Source organism: Delphinus delphis, chromosome 13, assembly GCF_949987515.2.
Source record: "Delphinus delphis chromosome 13, mDelDel1.2, whole genome shotgun sequence".
Taxonomy (NCBI): domain Eukaryota; kingdom Metazoa; phylum Chordata; class Mammalia; order Artiodactyla; family Delphinidae; genus Delphinus; species Delphinus delphis.
Window position 1 is genome coordinate 67,125,467 of NC_082695.1, and position 8,116 is coordinate 67,133,582.

Consider the following 8,116-nt stretch of genomic DNA (forward strand, 5'->3'; position numbering starts at 1 on the left):
CATTTTTTCCCTTTAATGTTTGTAAACTTCATTATTTCCATTGATGCCTTTCCACCGAAAGGCGAACTCCACCTGAATAGCAGAATTTGGGGTGAGGAGGGTGTCAAAGGTTCTGCTTCCCTGCCTGTCCCCCATGACATGTTTTTCTTGTAGAAATGGCCATGCTGAGGGGCAGTGAGAGGCGCAGTGGCCGGGTAGGTTAGGAGAACCACAGGGCAGTTCTCTTTTGCAGGCCAGGGACATGCCTTGAAATATAAAATATCTTCACCTCCAGAGCGGACCCCTACACCCCGCCTCCCTCACTGGCTCCCGACTTCTCCCTTGCCCAGAAACAGCAATTTGTCAAAATTAAGTCCTCAGATGCCTCACCCTTCCTCTGCCACACCCTTTGTAGCTCACATTTGTAGGCTGGGGAGACAGAAAGAATGAAACCCATGCATTTTCTTCATGTTTCCCTTCTAGTTTAATTCTACCTTTCATGAATTCATAGTGTGCATTGTTTAGGTTTAGAAAAATGTTCCCAGCGCCAACTCTTCTGGTGTGAATCCAAAAAAAAAAAATCAGTTTCAATCAACAGCAAGAGCAACTCAGGCTGGTGGAGGGGATCCTTGGGGCGGGGGAGTGGCAGGGCTTGCATCACTGAGAAGCAGAGCATCTCCCCTCCTGGCAGGGAAACACGAGGCCCCTTGACCCCAGGCGCCAATTACTATTTTAACCATCCTTCCGCACAGCCCCAGAGGCAGCTGGAAAGGAAACCGTGCGCTGGGACTTCCCACAGTGTCTTGTTGGCTCCCTGAGGCTGCCAGGCATTTGCCCATCTGGTGAGGCCTCCAGAGCAGGGGGCCTAATTAGGCATCATCTGGCCACCTGAGAAGGTTCGGTGGGCCTTCCCCGGCTCCCCTCCTGCACGCAGGACTCCATTCTCCCAGCTGCAGGTCTCTGGAGCTTGCTTGGTAGAGCAGCTGCCCTGGCTAATGACTGGATAGCAGGGTCCCCAGGTGGCTGCCTCAGACTGGAGGGGATGGGCAGAGAGAGGGCCAAGGAACATAAAGGGACAGTGAGGGGGACAATATGAGGGGTGGTCAGAGAGGGGTCGGAGGGAGAAGAGACAGAGAGCATTAGATGAGCATCGCAATTCAGATCTCTTGAGATAGAGGACAAGCTGACCTGACTTGCAGCAAGAGAGCTGGTCCCATAGGGGGGCCCATCCATGAGAGAAGCCCCTGTCCCCCCATTCTCTATCCCACCTCCCACCACACCATGATATTCTCTCTTCCTGTCCTCTACTGCCCTCCGCACCAGGCTCTAACCAACAGTTTTTCACTAGGAGAACATGGCTTTACGGCCCTACTTTTGGGGACAGGCTGTGGGAAGAGGATATTGTTAAACTCAAAATTATTCTTTGCTCGTGTTGGACTTTTAGGCATGCAGGGGTGTCTGCGTTTTAAGATATTTTGCATCCTGGGCTCCATAAACCATGGCAGGAGTCCAGAGAGTTGGACAGTTGCTGACATGCAAGCCAGGCTCTGCTGATCACTTCTTAGGCATTTTCCCTTTGTTTCCTGGGCAATCACACCCTTAGAGTAGGATGTATGACAGATGTTAAAATGACAAAAATATTGGGACAAATTTAGGGGAAGCAGATGGAAAGTAAAATGATCCATGAAGGGTTGTGTTGGCAAAAGGGGCAACCTCCTGGTCACGGATGGCCTGCTGTCAGTTGAACCCGTGCTCGCTAGAAAGCTGGGCTGAGCCACCAAAACTCTTAATTCTATGGATTTCTCTCTCATAATGTAGGATCGTTTGAAGCAATAAGATTGTGTGAGTGAGGGGAGCATCCCTGGACTAGGGCAAAATGAAGTTTAATTTCTGGTCCTGTTATATCTGGGGTTTTGACCCATTGTGTTTCCTCTCTCCTCCAGTGTTCCCATTGGAAAATGTAAGAGAACACTTCTTTTAGTGTGCTTAGAAGTTACCATTTTCTGAGCGTATTAGAGGTTAGAATGTTACGTTTCTACATTTGGTTTAGCAGGGTTCAAAGGGGAATAGCTTTCCCCCCACCTACCTCCCAAACTGCCACAATGCGAATGAAGGGCGTTTTGCTCCAGGAAAGGAAAACTGGTGTATGGAGAAGAGCTGTTTTGAGACTCGTGTGCCCCGAACAGCAGAAGGGCGGGCTGTACAGATGTGCACAAGTTATTGACAGCTGTAGCAAGAATTGGAAAGGTGGTGGGATTGTCAAGCTGGCAGGAAGATAATCTCATAAAGGTTTTGAAGACTTGTCTGGTTCCCTCCTAACTGTCTGCCCATCCTTGTGAATCCAGGACTGATACGGGAAGCCTCAGCCTCAGGGATTTGGATCCATCAGAGGAGATTCACAAGGGTGAGCAAGTCTTTCCAGAACACTCGAATCCTTTGATTCCATTAGTTGTGGACTGTAGTCACCTTTGTCTCCTCCAAAGGACCTCTGGGCATAAATCACAGGGACACAGAGTGAACCCAACTAGAAGCAGAGAGGGGAGCAAATGAAGGGAATCTTCCTACTAATGGGTGTCCACTTTCAGCTGGGTGTACAATGGTGGGAAGTTGAATTTTTCAGTCTTAGAGTAAGAGTGATTGTTTTAAAGTACGCTGGAGCCAAGATAAATCTTAGAGGATAATTGATACTGTTTTCTGCAGGTCACCAAGCACCCCAGCTTTGTTCTCGAGTTCCAATAGAAAATGACTGAATCTTTAATTAAAGCCTACAGATTCTGCAGAAGGATTTTGGGGCCTCAAGAGCTGTCACTCTGGTGGGCACCTCTCCAGTGTCTCAGAGGGATGAAAACCAATCCTCTGCTTGACTAACCTCCAGTAAAATTTGCCCAGTGCATTCCATTGGGGGCAGTTCAAGGGCTTAGAAGATAGTTCCTTATTTTGAGCTGAAACCTGCTTCCTAGAAATTTCTGCTCACTAATCCTAGTTCTGCCCTCCGGAACTACAGGGGATAAATATAATCCCTTTTTCAGATGAAAGCTCTTCAGATAGTTGAAGCTGGTGATCACATTCCCTAAGTCTTCCTTTGAACAAGACATGCATTCCAAGTACCGCATGGTATCAGCCTCCCTCACCAAACATCCTACTGTGGACATCACCTGGGTTTTCAGCATTTGCATCAGTCAGACTCCGGAAAGGAAGATAGAAATACTCTCAACATTTCCAGTAGAGGGAAATTAACATAGGAGCTTTTTAACATAGCTACAGAAGGACGAAGTGGGCAAAAAGGCACATGTCAGATAACCCAGACATTCGTAATTACAGGAAGCAGCTACCATTCCTAGAGGTGGAGAATGAATGAGAGGATGTGTCCCAGAGACCAGAATCACAGAGGAGGGCTACCCAGGGGGCCATGGTGAAGGTCCCATGGCTGTGCTGGAACCTCTGAAGGGGTGCCGTCTTACTGATGCTGGGACCACCAAGGCTGTGTCAGCACTCTTACTGTGCTTGCAGCCAACTAAACCCCTTATTTACATAAAGCAGGTGAGGCCAAACCTGTAGTTGAAAATGAGTGTTTGACTGAAGTTCAGGTCTTTAGTGGGTCTATTTTTTTCTTTCTTTTCCTGCACACTGCCCCTTTCTTCTGATAACTGTGCCCTTCCTTTTCCCTTGGGGAAATTGCTCTCCTCCATCCACATGACCCCAATAGTCCTGGTCACAGGACAGGGGGCAATGAGACAAGATTTGAAACTTGGGCAGAGACACAGAGGGACAGATGACCAGTGGAACTGAAGCTGTTGATGGTACTTCCTGCAGGAGCTGTGTCTGGGTTCTCTACTGAGCTCCCTGGAGCTACTCTGACCGTGGGCCTCTCCAAGACCTGGTTGTTTGACTTTTCTGCTATGAAAGCCCTACCCAGTAGCCTTCCTATAAAGTCCTTTCTGGCTTTGTCAGCCAGGGTCTATTTCTATTACTTACAAAGAACCTGGAATGATATGCCATCTTTACCTGTATTCCCAAAGGCAAGAAGATGACATCTGACTTGGTGGAGATCTAGCAAATATTGACTCTAAAACCAGCCTCCATCTTTCTGTCCTCAAATATATTAGAAGCACAATGAGTTATTGCCAACCTGGAAGGAAATGTCTTACGGGGTATTGAAGAGATAGATCCTTAGTGCTGTAGAGTTCCAAAATCTGTGATGCAGATAAATGTATGGAAATCTGATCTGGAAAAGGACTTTGATGTGACTACTTTGATTTGGTCATATCAAAATGGGTGCATCAAAATATAAACACATCTTTTGTCATGCCCTAGCAGCGTGAATAATGAATGTCGCAAAGCCTCATCTCACCCCTGAATCTGACCTTATTGCCCCTCTAAAATTCACTCAGAAGTGGGATGAAGATCAGGAAGTGAGTGTGTATGTAATTATGTTAATTGGCACTTGAGGAAAATTCTTTAAATTGTTTCACAGGGCTGTCAAAATATCTTCAAAACAGTTGCATCAAAATATGTAGCTGATTTCTGTCTATATGAGTCATTAAAAATGTGCCAAATATATGGTTTATGCAAGAAAAGCATACCCCAGCCCCCCTTACCACACAGTATGTTTCTTCAGACAGAATTGAGTTCATCAACAGCGTATACATTGAGTCAGTCAGCTAGTTAGGAAACTTCCTTACTTAACCGGCATTCAGTCCAAGTTTATATTGTCCATAGGGATAGTTGGACAATGGCGTCTTGAAATCTTGACCCAGTAAAGTGTTGACTTAACCTTAGGGTTATATTGTCCTTAGGGATAGTTGGACAATGGCGTCTTGAAATCTTGACCCAGTAAAGTGTTGACTTAACCTTCATAGCCTCTCAACACAGAAACAAGATTCCTTTGGTAAAGCTTGCCTTATAAGAATGATATTGGCACACGCAATTATGTTTAATTATGATCTTTTAAGTATTAAAAGATATTTACTCTTTTAAAAATTGGCCTGGTCTTGATTTCCATTAGGAAAGCCGTAAAAGGAGGACCACTGACTGGCTGCCCTTCTCAGCACCCAAAGCCCTGCCACGCTTGTCCTCCAAGGTGGCCTGACTAGGGCTCTGGCCACGTGGTCACCTGCCCCTCAGATCCATTCATCTTCTGCTATGGGGGCCCCCTGACAATATGATGGAACATTCTATGAATTTCATAGTTATTGCCTTAAACCCTCAAAGATAAATGAGTTTCTGGAAAATATTAGTAAAACCATTCATCTTTAGACAGCTTACTCTGATCTGGTTGGATTCTGGAGTGCAGAATTTGGAGGCATGATGGATAAAGTGTTTCATGTTTGGAAGTATGATAGTTTTGCTCCTTGAGCTGAAGTTCAGAAAGGCTCGGCCAAGAATAAAGAATGCCCAGAACAATTTCTTATTCCAAATTTGGCTCTCATTGACAAGCAAGAGTTTGAGATTATTTATGGGGTACCATAGTGCAAACTAGAAAAAAAAAATCCCAAAGGAGTCTATGAGCCAGTTATTTTCCAGATGAAGCCTGCTGGGCCAGCTCTGTGGGGTGATGAGTTTAAAACGGTGGTGGATGCCCATGTTGATTTAGGCTACACAGAATTGGTTGGCGTTCTCCACCCAGAATACAGAGCACCCAGCAGAGTTCATGTTCTTTGGTGAAATGAGAGTGCAGATATTCATGCAGCTGGGGGACATCAGTCTCATGAGGATCTCACACTTGTGGTCACTGGGAAAATGTCAACTACCAAGTGTCACAGCAAAGTTTGCTTCTGATTCCTATGTCATTTTTACCGTTGAAATCTCTTTCTGCTGAAATACGAAGCATTTCATTAACTGCTCTAAGATGTGTCTGCTAATGGGCTTAGATTCTCCCAAGAGAGTCTCACTTTTATTTGAAGGAGGTGGTAGGTTAATTAGCTATGTCCCTTGAACTTCTGAAAACCACCTCTGTCCTTTGTCACTACCACTTCAGGAGATACTTCTGTTCATTTCCCCCACGGCATTTCAATATCTGTTATACATTAGAAATAGTTGCCACTACTTCATGATCTTGGTTTTGCATGTGTTTCGAAATAACTCTCCTATATTTTGACAACCTTTTGCTTTATAACATTTTTTATATTCAAATGATACATTCCCATACCTGTGACAATATTTTATTTTATTTATTTATTTTTTGTATCTTTTTTTTTAACATCTTTATTGGGGTATAATTGCTTTACAATGGTGTGTTAGTTTCTGCTCTATAACAAAGTGAATCAGTTATACATATACATATGTTCCCATATCTCTTCCTTCTTGCGTCTCCCTCCCTCCCACCCTCCCTATCCCACCCCTCCAGGCTGTCACAAAGCACCGAGCCAATATCCCTGTGCCATGCGGCTGCTTCCCACTAGCTATCTACCTTACGTTTGTTAGTGTGTATATGTCCATGACTCTCTCTCGTCCTGTGTGACAATATGTTAACATTATCTGTACACTATGTCTATCTTTTCATTATGTCTTTTATTTTCTGAGATTTTTTAACAATTTTTTTTGTCCAGTAAAGTTTATTTTGTGATATCAAATGTGATTCATAAAAATATTACGTCAAATATATTTCTTTACTTTGGAAAAGCACAGTATCATATGTGTCATATTATTAATTATGGTTTCAACATTAATTGTTAGACACTCTAACTTGGAAAACAATGTGATTAGGTCTCGGTGTTAAAAAACTTCAAAAGACTTGGTTTATATGCTGAATGTCTTTATTTAGAATTAATTTTGCTAAATTTTACTTCATTTTTGATCACTACTTAACAGATACTTGGGCCATCTATTTGTCTTAAAGAGATCTTTACGCTTGTGGAAATGCTTGCCCTAATAAAAGTCTATATATCCGTAAAAAATATTTCCAGGTCTTGATACTTTTCATCTTCCTGTAATCCATCTGTTGCTTGTTTTTAAAAATTGGAGCATGTATCTGTTCTCTAAATTCTCCCAAACTCTCCAGCACTCACTGCAGCGGGGCCTGTGAACTCGAACTCATTTGAGGGGCTTGGTGTTTTCTTATTGTCTCCTTGCCTACCTTAGGTTTCAGTTTCCTACAAACCATATTTGTTCAAGCCTTCCCAGTTTGAAGATCACTTTCCTCGACAGAGAAAGCAAGAAAGAAGCCGAATTGTCCTGTTTTTCTCTGTTAGCTTTCAATGTGACACCATCTGCCCCTGAGCATGGGGCCCTTCCATTCCTCATTCTTCTTCCTGCTCTGAACTCAGCTCAAAGCCCCCTTTCAGTGCCCTGACACTGTCTTTTTAAGACTCAGGGCAATTTCAACTCTGTTTATCCTGGTTATCACTAAGACTGGCTAGTATTCCTTGGTTATAAGTGCTTCTTTTCATATTTCAGGCATTTCTTTTAAAATCTGAGATCAAGAGCTCTCTGCATAGTTTTTGTTTGTTTGCTTTTTTTAAAGACACTTTTCCTTTTTCTTCTTGATCAATGTCATTTTTTGTTATGGACTGAATATTTATGTCCCCTAAAACTCATATACTGAAATCTAATTCTTAATGTGATGGTATTAGGAGATGGAGCCCTTAAGGGGTGACTAAGTCCCGAGGGTGAAGCCCTCATGAATGGGATTCGTGCCCTTATAGGAAGAGGTCAGGGAGCTAGATGACCTTTTTTGTGCTATTTGAGGATACAATGAGAAGTTGGCAGTCAGCAACTCAGATGAGGGTTCTCACCAGAAGCCGACCATGACTTCCAGAACTGTGAGAAATAAGTTTCTGTCATTTATAAGCCACCCAGTCTATGGTACTTTGTTATAGTGGCTCAAACTAAGACGTTAGTGATTGTTCTGATAGAATTCTTTTATGTGAACCTTTCCTCTTTTAGCCATTTTAACTTTTATAGTGTCACCAAGGAGTCATACCTACCTTTTCTCTGAACTTTTACAAACGATTTTTTTCCTAAAGCCTAGAATTTATGTCTAATTATGGACAATGCTTCCTTCCTTCTTTGGCTGTTAATAGTTCTACCATGATGACAGACACTTTATCCAAGTGTTCATTTCACTATACTAGGCTGGTTGTGCCTAGCGGTTAGTAAGAAGGTTGTATGTCATAGTTGAAAGGGCAGGGGCCTCTGC

At 43.4% G+C, this 8,116-nt stretch overlaps 1 pseudogene; it reads left to right on the forward strand.

Annotated features, from left to right (window-relative positions):
- Positions 1–2,081: 2,081 nt before the first annotated feature.
- On the forward strand, positions 2,082–5,757 carry LOC132435761 (protein NipSnap homolog 3A pseudogene; annotated as a pseudogene).
- Positions 5,758–8,116: the final 2,359 nt, after the last annotated feature.